This window comes from Odocoileus virginianus, chromosome 2, assembly GCF_023699985.2.
Source record: "Odocoileus virginianus isolate 20LAN1187 ecotype Illinois chromosome 2, Ovbor_1.2, whole genome shotgun sequence".
Classification (NCBI taxonomy): Eukaryota; Metazoa; Chordata; class Mammalia; order Artiodactyla; family Cervidae; genus Odocoileus; species Odocoileus virginianus.
The window spans coordinates 84351671-84369948 of record NC_069675.1 but is presented as its reverse complement, the minus strand read 5'-3'; the positions used below and the strand labels follow the sequence as shown (position 1 = coordinate 84369948).

The window sequence follows — 18278 nt, the reverse complement described above, 5'->3', positions numbered from 1 at the left end:
CGCCAGATGACACCCACATTACTCACTGCACATCTACTCTTGAACTTTACATTCTGCTGTTCTCTTTTCACACATTGTTCAGAAATAAATACTGGTGCCCACATTACATTCTGCTTGTAAACAGCTTGCCAGAGAGGAGACAGGCCCAGGGCTCTCTGAGACGGGGAAGGAGGGGCAGGGGAGGGCAAGTCATTTGCATAGAAGGTGGAGTTCAATGTGAAAGTTGCCTGATGTGAGCATGGAGCCCTGCCTGCCTCCTGGCACCACAGCCTTGAAGGCAGGGCCTCAGCTGTTCTCAGTGAAGCCTGGCTTTTCTGCAAAGCACCTTATCTCAGATTTTTGGCATCTGAGGTTCACTTCGGACCCTTAAAAGTAAAAAGAGCTTTTTTGTGTGGGGGGGTTGTATTTGAAGACATTTACTGTTTTAGAAATTAAAACTGAGAAAAATGCTTGGATGCTTATCAGTTGGTATCAAAAATAACAGGTGGTGCTAATGGTAAAGAATTCACTTGCCAACACAGAGACGCAGGTTCAATCCCTAGGTTGGGATGATCCCCGGGACAAGGAAATGGCAACCCATTCCAGTATTCTTGCCTGGAGAATCCCATGGACAGAGGAACCTGGCAGGCTACCATCCAGGGGGCCACAAAAGAGTTAGACATGACTTAGCAACTAAATACAACAAACCATAAGTGAACTCCACAAGCAAGGAAAATGCAGCAGATAAGGGCTGTGACTATGAGAGTCTAGTCGGATAGGATGGGCTGGCATCCTGCTGAGGTCAGGAGTCTCGGGTTCCAGGGCCAGCCCTGCCTCCAACGTGTGGGCGTCTATGTGCAAGCCACCAAAAGCAGGGTTTGTGGGCCCCGTCAAGTGGTGAGTGGTGGGGTGGATGAACTCAGTGGCTTCTGAAACTCTCTTCTGAGAAGCACAAATATAATTATGAAACATCCACAAGTGATAACATTGTGTGTATTCACCCTACAAACTCTAATGAATATGAAATGATATCATTGCTTACACATAATATGACTTTCCAACCAAAAATGTATAAACAAGTCATCTAACAATATTATCATAACCAAGAGTTCTATAAGACGACAGGAGGACAGTACAAAAAACTCAATAGCTTTCCGTGGAGCAATAATCATTAGAAGACTTCTCAGTTCCCATTCCCAGTACAGTTCATAAAAATAATATGTTGGAATAAGCCTAACAAGAGAAGTATAAGACCAACATAAAGAAAACTGTCAAAAAACCATCAAATATTTCTTATGAAAGATCCTACTCCTGGATGGGAAGTCTTCATTTTTAAAGATGTCAATCCTTCTTCAGATTAATCTCTAAATTTAAGCTTAAAAGTTGCCATGGAACTTAGCAAAATGATTCTAAACATCTTATAGAAAAAATAAATATGTAATTATAAATAATTTATAAAAGATAAATGATTAAATATAAATATATATATATATATAGCTTACATACATATGAATTATATACATATATATTCATTCAAAATTGGGAATATATACATATTCATCCAAAATTTGGGAGAGGGTAAAACTTAGGGAGGACTTCCCCCTAAGTATCAAATACGTAATAATCAAAACATAATCAGTTCAGTTCAGTTCAGTTGCTCAGTCATGTCCGACTCTGCAATCCCATGGACTACAGCATGCCAGGCCTCCCTGTCCATCACCAACTCCCGGAATTTACCCAAACACATGTCCGTTTACTCGGTGATGCCATCCAATCATCTCATCCTCTGTCATCCCCTTCTCCTGCCTTCAATCTTTCCCAGCATCAGGGTCTTTTCAAATGAGTCAGCTCTTCACATCAGGTGGCCAAAGTATTGGAGTTTCAGCTTCAACATCAGTCCTTCCAATGAACACCCAGGACTGATCTCCTTTAGGATGGACTGGTTGGATCTCCTTGCAATCTGAGGAACTCTCAAAGGTCTTCTCCAATACCACAGTTCAAAAGCATCAATTCTTCAGTGCTCAGCTTTCTTTATAGTCCAACTCTCACATCCATACATGACTACTGGAAAATAAAATGATAACAAATAACAAAACAAAACATAATAATGTATAGTAATTAAAGCACTGGGGATATATGTGCATAATAGACAAATAGACTAGTAGAATATATTAGTGTCCAGAAATAGAACCATTGCAAATGGAAATTTAACATATGTTAAAGGAAGGTGAAGCAGTTTTAAAAACTACTTCAATGACCACAAATCCTTTGAAGTGTCTTCCCTCTAGAGGAGGGAAGATTCTCCTGAATGTGATTGGACAGGTGACTTCCATCCAGTTAAGGGATGCCATGTGCCTTCCAAGGTGAGGCCCTAGAAGGTCACGCACCTTCCCCCGGTTCTGCTCCCTCGAGGTGCCCTGAGCCTCCATCAAGACGGCAAGCCACCCAAGGCTCCATACTATGAGGAAGCCCAGGCCACACAAAGGTCAAGTGTAGGTGCTCCAGGCAGCTTTTGAGGTGAGTCCAGCTTTTGAGGCCGCCCAGACCAGGTGCAGTCGTGACAGGCAGCCCAGATCTGAGGTCAAAGTCCATCGTTAGCTGGCAGGTGGGTGCCTAGGTCAGGGCCCACATGCTGATAGGGGCCCAGTAGATGATGGTCCCCTTTTCTTGCACCTCCCTAAGGGAAACTAACAGAGGGAAGCTTCAAGGCAGCCCCTGCAGACATCACATCTTGTGTTTCATGTGAATACAGCAGTAGGAGTCCTGAAAAACAGGTCATCCCAGCACTGCAGAGCAGCTGCCTGCAGAGGGTGGCTTCACCCTTCATTAGCGAGTCTTCGCATCTGTGAACAGGAGAGCCAGAGGCGGGATCAGAAGGGCAGTGCCTGCTCTGGACTCTGGAGACAATGACTGCCTCGCTGGGCTGGGCCGGGGAAGCAGCACAGAAACAGCTGGAGAACGACCCTAAGGCTTGAGCTCAGAGCCGCCACCTCGGAAAGCTCGTGGGACAAAGACAGGGAGGGCTTGCTGAACGGCAAAGAGACGGGCCTCGCCAGTGTGCCAGGAAAGGAGTGGCACTTCTTCCCGCTGCCCAGTCCTTTCCGTTCTCATAAGCAGGGGCGTTCTTTTTCCCTCGCAAAAGAGACGAGGTCTAAAAAATCAAAGAACAGACACCAAGCCCAGAAAAAGCAGGACAAGGACTCACATCTGCTTGAGGTAAAGCATGGTTGGACCTGGCCTGAGCAGATGGCAATATGTAGAATATGTAGAATATATCTAGAATAAAAACACTGCCTATGACACTGTATCTCCTATTAAAACTCTGCAGCTCAAAAGGCAGAAGTACACAGCACAATCAAACAGCGTGGCATTGCTCACATACAGAAAACTTGGAAGCAACCTAGAAAATATGGAAGAGGAGAGTCACTGAATCAAACGCGATACACACACACAGGATGAAATTCTAGGCAGCCATGCAACTGATGTTGTATGGGTAGGTTTATCGACAAGGAGATATGTTTAGAAGATGCAGCCAAATGAAAAAGAAATATTTTCAAAGATGTACATAGAATTGATCCAATTCTGGCCAAACAGTATAAGAAGCAAAAATTTACATACAGGGGTAGAAATGAGAATAGCAGTTAATATTGCAAAACAGCGAGCACATCTGAGTGGTAGCAAGCATAATGCATGGTTTTATTTTCTCTTTTTTATTCTGCATTTTGTGAACATGCATCAATTTTATGTTCTGGAACAAAATTAATGTTTTGATTTCATTTTTCAGATCCCAGGGAATTGAACCAAATTTGTAGTTTACCAGTCCTTTGTCATTGAACACTTCTGCAGTGGTGCGCTGGGGTCATCCGAGCAGGTATTACTGTCTCCACTTCACATCTGGGGAAGCAGGGTTCAGGCTGGCCGGCTCCTGCCTAGAACAGAGGGAACCGAGGCTGGATCTCCAGGGCTTGCTCTTCACCAGGCGGACCAAGAGGACACAGAATCTAAGGCCAAGCCCTCCAGGTGCCCCCAAGTCTGTGCCCACCCCCAGCCAGGCTGAAGACCCCAGACTGAGATGGCTCTTCAGCCCTTCTCAGCTCTAGTGTCACCGTCTCTGAATTTTGTTTTGTGTATTCTGTCCCTTCCCGTCACATCGGAGGTGGCTGCCCGAGCTCTGGGCCTCAGTGGAGCCAGAGGACACTTTTCTGCCAGAGGACACTTTTCTGGCTGTGAATGGCCTGAGCTCCTGCAGACACTAAACTTTCCTCCCAGTCTGTTCCAGGCACGTTCCTGACCGCCGTGTCCAGGAGGAGTGACATCGTGGGGTCAGTTCCAGACATCTTGGGGTTGCGGGGGGCGACTCCAGGCCAGATCAGACCAGCCTGGGTTAGAGGATCAGCGACTAGGAAATTTGCTCCTTGGAGGGGCTGACAGGGACCCCAAGGAGGGGAAGAACAGTGCCCTGTCAGAAGCACAGGAATCTCTGGCCCAGAAGCCAGCAGTGTGAAGAGCCACCTCCCAACATTCCACCCGGTCCAATGGAGGAAACAAAGACTCCAAGCCCTGGGGCAGGAGCCCTTCACCCTGAGCCAGGACTCAGAGGGGGCAGCAAAGGCTTGGGGTTTGGGGACCAATGGAACCTGAGCTTCCAGCCAGTGAGCCTGTGGCCTTGCCGGGCAGGCTATGGGCCAGCATCATCATTGTTTGTCCTGATGCTGAGGAGTCCTCTCCAGCCCCTGCCTCCGTCTCTTCATGCCATGCCACCCTCATCCACTGACAGCAATGGGCCTGGCCAGCAGCATCACCTTCCTGATGAAAAGTCTTCAGTGGCACCAACCTGGACTCTCCTCCCAGCACTAAAGATGCCCAGACCCCCCTCCCAGCCCTAGAGATGCCCAGACTCCCCTCCCAAGAAGACCAGACTCCCCTCCCAGCACTGAATATGCCCAGACTCCCCTCCCAATATGCCCAGAGCCCCCTCCCAGCACTAGAAATGCCCAGAGTCTCTCCCAGCACTAAAGACACCCAGACCTCCCTCCCAGCACTAAAGATGCCCAGACTCCCCTCCCAATAGGCCCAGACCCCCTCCCAGCACTAGAGATGCCCAGACTCCCATCCCAGCACTAAAGATGCCCAGATTCCCCTCCCAAGATGCCCAGATTCCCCTCCCAGCACTAAAGTTGCCCCAGCCCCAGTCAAGTTTTCCCAATCTGTCCACTGCAGATCTCTCTGTACAGTCCTGGTATTCCAGTCTCCCTGGCCACTGGCTCTGCCCAGCGTCCCTCATCCTCCATGCCAGCCTGGAGGCCCTTCTCCTACAGCGATCGCACTGAAACCCTGCTCTGCCTTCACCAACCTGCTGAGATTCCCCTCCACCACCACAGGGCCCACCCTGGACCAGACCCCCACCACTGGAACTAAACCCAGTCCTCCCAGTGCACACCCACTCTCCACCCCTTGTGCTTCCATAGCACTTGTAGCCTCTGCCTCAGTCCTCCTATATCCACATGGTCCACCCCCACCAACTTCCAGAGGGCAAAGCCTGCTTCCTGTTCCTCTTCGAATCTCACCACCCCAAATCCCCATCACCTTCCAGGGCAAGACTCAGTGTACACAGTAGGCACTCACTGAAGGCTTGTGACAGTGACATAACTTCACAGCCAGCTCAAAATTCTGCTCCTAATCTAGCAAAACAGTAGTGTGTTTGGTACAAGGAAATCTACAAGCTGGTGAAACAGTCTTTAGAACCCAACACATCTAAATCTTCGATGCTCTAAGCTCTTTGTGAAATCTTTTTTTTTTTTTTAATTTTCTTCAGTTTTTGAAAAACAACCTCAACATTTTATCCCGACGCTATGCCTAGATTCTGTCCTGAATGTACGCAAAGCTTTCCCTATCTTGCCCGGTCACCCAGGACAGAAAATAAAATCGCTTTTGGAAATCAGAATCCAGAAGAAGATCCATCACTAAAATTCCTGGGAGGGGCCCCCCAACCTTCCACGAGCATAACTTGTAGGCCAGCATCTGAACCGAGGTGCCCTGTGCTTCTAAAGAAATGACCTGTCACCAGAGCAACACTAACATCTGTCATTCCCTCAGGGAGAGAACACCCTTTAAGAGAAACCTACCTGGCAACATGTCAGGTTAACTTCTGTGCTTCTGACGCATCCTCTCAGGAATCCAGGCCCGAATACCTTGGGGTACACAGCGCTTCCGCGAACAGTCTAGAAGGGGCTGCAACAGCCAAAGTGGCCTCTTCCCTGACCTGTCCCCACCTGTGCTTGGATGAGTCAGGTGCTGGGGCCTCCCCAAAGCCACAGCCTATTGGCCCTGCACTAGGGCACTTACATAAGCTGATTGCTATAAAACGATAGCTGCTGCTCCGGTGCTTTGCATGCATTTAACCCTCAGGACAACCTCTGCAGCAGGTGGCAGCCCCACTCAGAGACGAGGGGTGCCTCCAGCACGGGTCCCACCCGCCCCCTGCCACCATGGGGGCAAGGGCCACACCTGGCTTTTGACACACTATCCACACCCATTTTCCCCCAAAATCCCACTTCATAGAGAAGGAAACCGTCTTGGGAAACTGAAGTCACTGGCTCCTTCAGAAGCCGTGGAGGTGGCGAGTGGCCAGCTCTCCTCTCTGGGGCAGCCTCGGGGCACACACACCTCCTCAGCAGCGCAGGCACCACGTGAGGGGCCCAGCTATCTCCCTCTGAGCCCAGGAGCAGGTGCCCGCTGCTCTGCTCGGCTCAGGGACAAATTTCAACCTGGAACCCTCACCCAGGAAGATCTTCCTCATCGAGGCTGTCAGTCCTTCTGGATGTTACGGAGAGGGGGGCACCTCTGTGTACCTGAGGGGAAGGAGGGTCATGGAAGCACATGTGAGACTTTCACCCGTAAGAATCACCCCAGGATCTCGGCAAGACGCAGATGCTGTTGGGTGGGGTCGGGATGGGGCCCGGGAGCCTGCATTTCCACCCAGGTGCCAGGTGAAGCCACTGATGCCCCAGCTTTAGGAAAGGGGACCTGGCCCCTCTGTGTAGAAGCAAAGATATATCGTGGGAAGATGCAGTGTTCCCCTGCGCCCCACCCCTCCCCTCCCTGACCTGACCCCCACCGCTTCGCAGGACTACTGCAGGCTGCCTGTTCACAAGTTGCTAAGGAAGCTTTAGAGAAGGGGAGGGGTCCTGACCGCCATCCCACCCCAAGGCCTTCCTGGGCTCTAAGCTCACTGTTGGGAGCAGGATGGTTTCTCCATTTCTGATACCCCAGGGCCTGGCCTAGGACCTTCTGGAAGGTGCAAGATGCCCAATAAACACTGACTGAATAAAGCAAAGGGGGAAGGAAGGAGGGCAGGGGGGAAGGAAGTGACGGAGGGGGAACTCTATCCCTGGCCCAGTCTTCCCGGCACCCCTCCTGCCCACTGCATTTGCCACCAGCCTCCCGCCTGGAGCCACCACTGCAAGGTCAGGTCCTAGCCCACCAAGGATCCAGCTCTCCCCATCTCCTCCCCAGAGCTGCTGCTGGTCTACCCATGACCCATGGCTACTGCCACCCACCCAAGTGAGTCAAACCTGACCCCCATCTCTCCCAGTCCCTACAGCCTGTAGATTTCTAGGCTGCAACCTCATGCTTCGGCTGCTATACCCGCTCTGTGCTGAGCGGGACAGAGGGGTAGACAGAGAGGCCTGCAAGAGGCGGCGAGCGCCGCGCTGCCAATGGCCTCTGCACCCTTCCTGAAGCTGCATGCAACAACCTGGACCCGCCCGCGGGCTCTGGCAGCCCAACCTCAGCCCTCCTTGCTGCCCTCCAGGGGCCTTGCCAGCCCCCCTGTAAAGACGCCCCCAGGATGACGAGCACCAGGCCAACCCACGCCAAAACACACCTTCCTCCCTGACGAGAGGGGACTTCACCAGCCAGGATCCAAGGTGAAGAGCCCTGGAAGAGCGGCAGTGGAGTGGGGGGGGGGGGGGGGTAGTGAGGGGAGAGAGAGTGTAGGAGGAGAGAAACCCCCTGCCCAGGAGCCCAGAGGAGCCCACACCCCCTGGGAGACCCACCCCTGGCCATCAGAGCAGCCACGGAAGGAGTTCTCTAAGAAGCTAAGAACCCGACGCTTTGCAACCTCAGCTAATGATTGTTAAAGGGCAAATATTTATAAACAGCATCCCTACACAAGACTTCCCTTTGGTTTTTTTTAATAATTATTGTTTAGAGACAGTCGCAACCCCCACCCCCACCCCCAACACACACACACACACACACACACACACAGAGCAAATGCTACTTTTGACTGGTGTTCCTAAGGAAATTTGAGCTTCCCCTCATAGCTCAGTTGGTAAAGAATCCACCCGCAATGCGGGAGACCTGGGTTAGATCCCTGGGTTGGGAAGATCTGCTGGAGAAGGAAAGGCTACCTACTCCAGTATCTTGGCCTGGAGAATTCCATGGACTGTATGGTCTATGGGGTGGCAAGAGTCAGACACGACTAAGCGACTTTCACTTTCAAGGAAATTCAAGTCGTGGAGAAAAGCAAGTTCACCAGAGAAAAGAACCAACTTTTTATTACCCAAATTGACTTAAAACCACTCAAATCTCAGACACAGTTTCCTCAGAGTGGTTACCAAGACTGACTCCCCAGGGACACACAGGTGAAGCCACCATCCTTTGGGAACGGGGTTGGGGGTGCTCTGTGGACCTGATCTAGCTCCCTTTGCTTTACTTTCCCAAAATAGAGGCTCAGCCGGGAGGTTCGTCCACAGGTGAGTTAACTCACTCCAAGAGGGATGTGACAGCAAAGAGTGTGTGGGGACAGATGGACCATGCAGAGACCATGGAAGAGCCACCAGCCGCCCCGTCCATCAGAGGTGGGGTGGTGCTTTTCCTGCTTCTGCACCTCAGGACGCTCTTTCCATGAAAGTCCACAGAGCAAACGTCATCACCGCTGCCTCCCTCCCACCCAACGCTCTAAATGATGGGAGTCTGCTGTCCCTGTGGCTCCGGGAAGACCCCTGAGTCTGGGGTGGCCAAGGCAGAACTGACCTGAGGCCCAGGGGCCTCCAGGGCCTGGGAATCTCAGGTCAGGTCCAGAGGCCAAGGTCTCCCGCCAGCTGTCTGCATTCAGCACTGGCTTTAGCCGGCAGCCCGTGTTGATGGGCACAAAAAGTCACCGGCAGCAATTCAACAATGCGGCCGGGCGGCCAGGCTTTCTCACCGCCAGACAATGCCCGCTGGACATTGCGCGCCTACTAAGAAGCACAGCATTTCATTAAACAAACCAAGTATGGATTTGGTGGCTCTAGCTTCTATAGAGATGCAAGGATTTTCTCAGCGGAAGGAGAGCTGGCAACTTAAACCCTAATCCATCATGCGGGCCACAAAGTAGCCGTAAACCCTGAAAGCAATGAGAAGGGGTTTTTAGGGGAGTGACAGCCGAGATCACTGAGTGTTGTTCTTCTTCGCTCCACTTTGTCCCCTCCTTTGTTTTTCTACCTTTCTTTTTTTTTACCCCACTTTTCATTTATGTTATGTTCATATATTTTTATACCCTTATGAGCCACCCGAAATCTTTTCTTGAACAGGGAAGGATATAGTAAAAAATACCTGAAATGAAATGGGATGACGTGGGATGAGGTGAGATGAATGATGGGCCATCAGACTGTCCCCAGACCAAGAAGGGGGATTGGGGCCCCCGTGTGACCTGCCTGCCCAAGTCCTCCAGGGCATGTCCCCGGCAGGGCCAGGAGAGAAAGAGCTCCTGCAGAAGCAGCCGTGTTATGGACTTTCTGGGGGTTCCAGCTTCCGTGGCTCCTGGCTCCAAGAGAAGGGTTTCTACTGTCGAAGAACCAGCAGCGCCAGAATTTCCTGGGCAGCCAAAAACACAATCACAAAACTGAAATCTGGGTTTCTGGCCCCACTGAGCCCAACTCTGGGTGGATGGGATGGAGAACCGGAACTCTGACCAGGTGAGTCCTGGCTCAGGGCTCGAGCGCCACTGCCCTGGAAACATCAAGCCCCCTGACCAGACTCCACAGGGCATGTCCAGGGCCCTCCCGTCCTCCGCCCATGGCTCCCTGGCACCCACGTCCAGGCTCCCACAGCATCCGTGCTGGGCCCTCCTTCCCTCTCTGATACCCACTCCCCCTCAAAGCTGCAGCCAGGCAGTGGCTCCCTGCTGCCCCGGACCTGAAGCCCCCTCCCTGGATGGCGCCACCCTGGCTCCAGTGGGGGCCTGGACAGCTCCGGGGCGGGTCTCCCCCAAGCCTGCCAGAGCATCCCACTGCTCCACGTTGGCCTTCACTGAGCCTCAGCTGGGGCACCCAGCAGAGAAACGTTGACTCGGCAAACACAGGGGTCGTTACGACTTCCCTCCAAGGACTCATTCGCCTCGAACACACACCTCGCGACAAAGCACACCCCGCCGGACCCCTCACCCCGCAACAGTCTGAACACCGTGCGCCTTTCCGCATCTCCAAGCCTGGCCCCTCCTTTCACCCTGATCAAACAGACTTAAGTTTTAGCCTCAGCTTCAAATGCAACTTCCTCTAGGAGGAGGATTTTTCCTCCTCTATGATTTTTCTCTTACTCATTCAACAAACATTTCCTTTGTGTGCACTCTGGCTCAGGCACTTCACTGGGCTGAGAAGAGGCAAAGAGGTGATCTCTGTCTGGAACCTCAAGGGGCAAGTAAATGCCACAGTGATTCAAGGTGTCAGCCCCTCCCAGGTGCCTTAGCCAAAGCCCTTTTCTGGTCCTCTTGTTTCACGCCTACAGCTCTGTAATGTATCAAGGGTGCGCGCGCACACACACACACACACGCCCTCCAAAAGTGAGTAAAAGCTGAGTCTTGCTCATTAGCTTGGAGACTTACAAATAAAAGTTCATCTAGAAAGTTTAATTGAAAGAAACCAGGCCCGGGTCAGGGGAATATAAGTAAGGCTAAAAGTGAAAACTAGCAACCTATTAAAACCACAATGAGACACCACTCTCCACCTATTGGAATGCACGAAATCCAAACAGAGCCACCAGGATTCTCATACACTGCTGATGGGAACACAAGGGTACAGCCACTTTGGAAGACAGATCGGCATGCTCCCACCATGGATGATCCAGCAATCGTGCTCCTTGGTTTTGACCCAAAGGAGCTGGAGGTTTGCACCCATACAAAGTCCTACACATGGATATCTAGAGGAGCTTTACTCATAACTGCCAAATCCATCTTGAAGGACAACCTAGACATCCTTCAGCAGGTGAATGGATAACTCAACTGTGGGATATCCAGACAATGGAATATTATTCTGAAAAAAAAAAAAGAAAAGAAATGAGCTATCGTATCAAGCCATGAAAATATATGGAAGGACCTTAAATACATAGGCTAAGTGAAAGAAGCCAATCTGAAAAGGCTACTTACTGCACAATTCCAACCAAGCGACATTCTGAAAAGGGAAAACTATAAATACAGTGAAAAGATCAGTGGTTGCCAGAGGCTAAGAAGGAGAGAGGGGAGGGGCAGGATGAATGGATGGAACACAGAGGACTTTGAAGGCAGTGACAATACTCTGTATGACATTAAAATGATGGACATTCCATTAGACCTTTGTCCAAACCCACAGATGTACAACTCCAGGAATGACCCTTAATTAAACGATGGACTTTGGGTGATGATGCGTCAGTGTAGGTTCATCAGGTGTAAGAAATGCCCCACTCTGGTGGGAGATGCTGATAATGGGGGAGGCTACACGTATGTGGGGGCAGAGGGAAGTCTCTATCTTGCTTTCAATTTTGCTGTGAACCTAAAACTGCTCTAGGGCTTCCCTGATGGCTCAGGTTAAAAATCCACCTGCAAGGCAGGAGATCTGGGTTCAATCCCTGGGCTGGGAAGATTCCCTGGAGAAGGGAATGGCTACCCACTCCAGTCTTCTGGCCTGGAGAACTCCATGGACAGAGGAGCCTGGAAGGTTATAGTCCATGGAGTCGTAAAGAGTCAGACACAACTGAGCAACTTTCACTTCACTTAAAACTGCACTTAAGATATTATCTTAAGAGAGACTCCCCTAGTGGTCCAGTGGTTAAGACTGCGTTTTCACGGCAATGGATGTGGGTTTGATCTCTGGTTGGGGAGTGAAAATTCTACTGGCCATGCAATGAGGCCAAAAAAAATTTTTTTAATTATTTTTTTAAAAACCTACCTTAAAATGTTTTTTTAAAAGAATATCCATAATAAGAGCAGCCACTGCTTGCTACTTATTCTTACTAGCGACAAAGTCAAGGTCACCGGCTGTGATGGTCAGAGCTGAGAGCACGTGGAGCCCCTCCACACACACACACCCATCCCCCCACCCCTTTGACCACCACCCTCCGCAGCACCAGCAGTTGCAACAACAGGGCTGGAGCTGCCCCCACCCCCAATCCCGGCCTGGCTGAGCTCCCCGTATGTAGCACGGAGCCCAGGGGCCCGCCAGGCCAACCGCCTGAGACCATGGGGCCATCAGGAGACAGGAGCCACTCTGGGCTTGGCAGGCGCAGTTCGGGGAGCATTGGCTGGCAGCCTCTGAGGCCAGCCACGTCCTGAGCTGAATGAGGAACAGGACAGCACAGGCCTGGAGCCCAAGTGCCTGGGGGCAAACGCCCGCTTCTGCTTCATCCTAGTTCTGTGACTTTGGGCATGTTACTTTGCCTCTGTGTGCCTCAGTTTTCCCATCAGTGAAATGGGGAGAATGATGACCATGGTCTCCACGTTACAAGATTTCTATGCCACCTATGTGAGGTGATCCTACAATGCCCTCTCGGAGCCGGCTGGAGGGAGGCCGCACGGACAGGCTGTCGTGACTATTAGTACTGCACTGTCCAGCAGGGCACCCAGCCCTTTCTGTCTCCTGGTTTATTCAGTCCTCACCCCCACCTCCAAGGAAGTCTTATCATTCCTGGGCTCAGACCTCTTTCCCAAAGCCACCAGACCAAGGCTCCCTGCCTCTGAAGCTCTGCCTCTGGCATCGGGACGTCCCCAGGGAGGGTGTACCCCAAACTCCAGGGGGCAGTGGGGCCCGCCTGCCTGGCACGTCTGTCGTCTGTTGCTCAGGTGGACCTGGCCTGGGCACGTGAAGTCCCAGCTGCGAGGGGGGGAAGGGAAGCTGCACAGAAAAGCCCCAGGTAATGTAAATGGAAACTCTAACCCCCCCGCCCTGCACCTGGCGTTTTTGCATTTCCCAAGACTGCTGACGAGATGGTGTGAAAGCTTCGCACCACGGAGGAAACAAGCCACGTCCACAGGCATCAGGGGAGCAGGCCTGGAGCCCAGGCCACTTCTCGTCCCAGCCTGGAAACTCCGTGATGGAGCTTATTTAAAGGCCACCCTCAAGGCGACCAGGAAAACGCCCGGTCTAAGCCAGACCCCTTCCCAGGGGCCTTGGAGCCCAGGTGCTGGTGGAGACTCTCTCTGGTCCAGAGAGGACAATGCCTTATCCCCCACGGACTCCTGGGGATTCAGGGGAAGCCCAAGTCCATTTTTCCAGGTTGCAGGCAAGTTCCCCACCATACCCCCAGATCACATTGCTGGGAACTCCAAGCATCTGGTTCCCGGTGATGCCAAGTATGCGGGTCACATACCCCAAAGACACAGGCAGCACAAGGAAAGTGTGCCCACGGCACTTACATAACCCATCTAAGGTCACAGGGAACTGGAGGAACCAGGACTCAGTGCCAGATCTGCGTGCAAGCCTCCTTCACTCTCCCAGGGCCCATCCGAGCAGGAACCACAAGCAGGAACCACAGCCCCCACGGTTTAGGGAAACCAGTGCCAGCCTCGGTGATCTGGGGGAATCCTGGAGACCAGAAGGCAGTGTCCCTGGCTGTGGACCACGGTGAATTGCAGTGCAGCCCTGTGCAAATGATCAGAGCCCAGTTCCTGGATCAGCAGGGCTGGGCCCAGCTGCATGAGACAGACAGACAGACAGGCACGTGCTGAGTGATCAGGGTGTGGAGAAGCTCTGGAGACCTCTGCAGCTGTGCAGTGGAAGGGGGCACACCCCCAGCCAGCTGGCACCCGCCTGTCAGCGCTGATGCCCACCCGTAGACAGGGAAGTACCAGCTAGCCCGCAGCCAGGGCCCGGCCCCAGACACAGCTGCCAGGAGAAGGTGGCCAGGAGGGCTTCCAGCCCCCGTAGAGGCATCGACGAACTGAGAGGCGGGTGGAGCACACCCGCCAGAGACCCTAACAACGGCCCGGCTGGTCTGCACTGAACACGTCCTACGTGCGTCCCTGCAGGGAAGCACATGCAGGAGGGACTCGGGGTAGTGCCCACCCCCCATTCTGGTAGGCTAGCTGCAGGGCTAGTCCAGCGGATCTGAGCCCCTTGCCCGCACCCCCATGTCCCGAGGACAGGTGCAGCAATACTTGTCTGACTCGTTTACTTACCACTTCCCCAAACACGTCCCTGCCCATCAGATGTTCAGATGCAGGAGGCCACTCAGATCTGAGCTACGAAGCCTGCTGTCTACAGAAACTCTTCCTGAGAGGTGCGTCTGTGACTGACCATGACATCGACAGCTATTCCCCAGGAACCGAAAGTTCCAGAACGAAAAGGCAAATCAAGGCTGGATGCTGACTGAGGGCTCCACGGCGGCAGGAAATAAGCTCCAAACCCATATGGAGCTGAGCGCGTGCTCACGAGCCGACTGGCCACCTTCTCCAGTCCACTACCCTGAACTGCATGCCTCCCGGCCCCGACAGGAGCGCCGTCCTCTGGCCCAGCACGCTGTCCCTGCAAGCAGAGCCCCTGATCACCTTGTGATACAGAGGGCACAGCACCCAAATGAGGTGACACCAGCTGGGTGAGCAGCCCCGGCCTTTCACCGTGACATTGCCATCAGCATCATCAGGCCAACACCGGGGAGCTACACCCACAACGGAATGGGCCAGGTGACGCGAAAGCAAGAACAAAACCCAAAACTGGGTGGGTTATTTTTTATCACCCTGTAGACTTGTAGCAAAGAACTGGCAGCTCCAGAAACATCCAGGCACGAAGCAGGTTTCTCTCGTTCTCTGCCCACACGCCTCATCCTCCCTTGCCCCTTCCCTCAGGAATCCCAGAAAGTGGATCAGGTCAGACCAAAGCGTTCCTCGTTCTGCCATCTCCACAGGGAAAACTAATTAGTCGCCAAATATTCAGAGTGGGTAATTGCTACCTGAATTAATAAGGGCAAACAGCCGGCAAGAAAACAGTGGTTTCCTATTCCAGAGTTCCGGGCTCTGCTGGGGGAAGGACCGGCTCAGGGGAGACTGGGCACCCCCTGGCCACTCCTGCTCCTAGACGGTTCACACACTCCTGGGGCCCAGTCACCATTTGTGTCCGCTCAAACACGCACACAAACACTGTACGTGCACCACACACATGCACACTCATGACACACCTGCACGCACATACACATATATGTGCCTGCGATGCACACAGGCGTGCACACACACACACAGGAACACACAGGCACACATCTGTGTAGGCACGCACCTCACACATCCAAAGGTTTGAGGAGGATGGATTGCACAGGACCCTGGGGCCCCAGGTTGTCTCAGCTCTGTCCAGGGGGGCACAGACACCACACTGCGGGGGCTGCAGGCAGGATGAAGAAGGGGAGGAAGACAAAAGTTGAGACGACCCCGCAGAGAACACAGGCTCTGGGGAGGCTGGAAGGGCAGCTCCCAGGCACAGACTCCAGGGTAATATCACAGCGGCCCTGGGGAGTCTGCTGAGCTCTATCTGTGCCTTGCTGGCTCTGGGCCTAAGTTTCTGCCTGTGCAGAAACTGAGGGAGCAGTTCTGAGCCTCTGCCCTCCAGGAAGGCTTCAGTTCCCGTCTGGGGTCCATAGTCGTCCCTGCGCTTCAGTCCCTCCCTCTCCCCCTGACCAAGGACTGAGCGCAGGACTTCCCCTGAGCTCAGCAGGCAAGTCACTTCCTCTGGGGTGGCCACAGCTCTCAAGGTCACGGGCAGCTGGGGCCAGAGCCATCCAGCCACCCACACTGCTATCAGAGCCACACGGGACCCTGGGCTGTGTCTGGAAGGGCTGCCCAGGCCGCCTGCCCATTCACGAGAAGCCGCTGTGGAAGTTTAGCATGTCCACACGATGCAGACCATCCTTCCTTCGCTTTTTCATTGAAAGGTGCGTTGCTAACAGCCCTTGCCGCTTGTACATGGAGAACCGTCTTTCTAACAGCCAAATCCTATCTCAGCCGAATGGCTGTATCACAAAAGACCTAGCTGAAACCCCGCTGAGGTTATCTCACTTCAGGTATTTCCAATCTTGGGCTTTTATAAACATTGCTTATATGCACTCCTGTCAAATAAGTAAGAAGTCCTGTGTGTGTAGACATCTACGTGTATCTTTGAAGATTCCTATGTGCTAGGAACCAAGTCTGGAAGGCCACCCGCCAAGTTCACTGTGTGGACGTCCAAGGGACAGGATTAGGGAAGAAAATTCAAAGTCTTGTAAGCAAGGGTCACTTTTTAGGTAAGAAATGGGTAAAGGGGGAAATTAAAGGCAAGCACTCTTGAGCCTCTGCAGTGGGCACAGAGCTGGCAGGAGAAAATTCTCGGGAACACAGAGGGAAGAAGGCGGCTCATCCATGAGGGAGAGGCCAGGAGCCACTGCCTTGCTCCGCAAGGCCAACTCTCCCCAGGGTGGAGAGGACCAGGGTTCAAATCCCAACTCGCAGCACTAAGCAGGTGCAAGAATTCAGTCTCCTGTGTGTGGGAAATATAGGCATTCTCAGAAGCCAGGCTGCCGTGAGATCGAGATAAACCAAGACAGCAGAGGGGTCGCCACCAGGGTCCCGTCCTGTGACCACGGCTTCCTTCCTCCTGTGAGCTTCAGAGAAACACCAAACTGATGCCTGATCCCCAGCTCCCAGCCTCCCACAGGGCCGACCCAGCAAGGAGGTGAGAGGCAGGTCATACACCCCGACTCCTGCCTCCCAGAGAGGGAACTCCTGACAGCCATTAGCACAAATGAGAAGCTGATTTGAGCATGTCTAGAAACCCCAAGATGATTAATGATTGTGACAACCCCCCCACCACCACCATAATCACTAATACAGCAATAGACCTACTGTCTGATGTTTTTTGCTTTAGGGGTTTTTTCTTTAGTCTTTCTTGAATTTGTCACAGTACTGCTTCTGTTTTATGGATTTTGGGGGTTTTGGGTCTCGAGGCATGTGGGACCCTAGCTTTCAAACCAGAGATCACCCCTCTACCTCCTACAGGAAGACAAAGTCCCAACCCCTGGACCACCAGGGAAGTCCCTGGCCAATAGTTTTTAAGGTACTTTTTTCAGGAAAACTCAGGGAGTCCAAGAACCTAGGAAGAGCAGCCCCACAGTTGAGCAGGAAGGTTTTAGACAAGCTCAATGGTTCCCAGGTGGCGCTACTGGTAAAAGAGCCCACAGGTTGGACCCCAGGGTCAGGAAGATCCCTTGGAGGATGGAACGGCAACCCACTCCAGTACTCTTGCCTGAAAACCTCCATGGACAGAGGAGCCTGCTGGCCTGCAGTCCATGGGGTCGCAAAGATTTGGACATGACTGAGCACACACACACACAGCGGTGTGGACAAAGTTAAATGACTCGCCCCTTCACACTGGGGAGCCTTTCCCCGCTCCCCAGATCGGGGGTCAGGGCTCCTGCAAATTCTACTTCAAAGGGCGATGCAGCCATGAGGGAGCACGCAGAGCAGCGGGCCTCACCCGTCTGTGCCCCCGTGGTCGCCAGACGCCTACCCTCCAGGGATCCACAGCACCCAGCCAGGACCCAGGCCAGCTCACTCACGCCGTGTGCCGTTGGGAATGAGCGCTGTGAGCCAAAAGGCCCAGGTCCCTCCCCTGGAAGGAAGCACCACCCTCCTCCTGAGCGGTGGGGCCAAGATGCCCTGAGGAGATAAAACCGGGAGCTGAGAGCTGGAGAGGGGACAACCCTGAATCCACATGGCTCTCAGACGGCAGGCATACATCTGTGAAATCTCTTGCAAATGATGACAGCCTGGACTAGCGTGGCTCTGGGCCTCCCGGCAGCCAGTCCTAGATCCCCCACCCATCAGAACCCCCAGGGTTGGGAAGGAAGCTGTCCAGAGTCAGTCAGCCACGAAGGAGCTGCAAGGACATTCCTGCACCCTTGTCCGGCTCCCCTCCCCTCCTCCCTCACCTGCCCTTCACCCCCACCCCCCGCCCCGCCCCTCCAGTGTGCGTCTCCCCCAGCCACCCAGGGAAACAGCCCCTGGCTGTCTCCCAGGAGGCACTTTGAACATCTCAAGTGCCCTCTCC

At 52.9% G+C, this 18278-nt stretch overlaps 1 long non-coding RNA gene across 1 annotated transcript; it reads right to left on the bottom strand.

Moving 5' to 3' along the window:
* Positions 1-919: 919 nt before the first annotated feature.
* On the bottom strand, positions 920-6834 carry LOC139037206 (uncharacterized). Its single transcript, XR_011490065.1, has 3 exons — positions 6760-6834; positions 6105-6210; positions 920-3908 (listed from the first exon to the last, which is right to left on the bottom strand). It is a non-coding gene; the product is annotated as an uncharacterized lncRNA (long non-coding RNA).
* Between the last annotated feature and the right edge of the window lie 11444 nt (positions 6835-18278).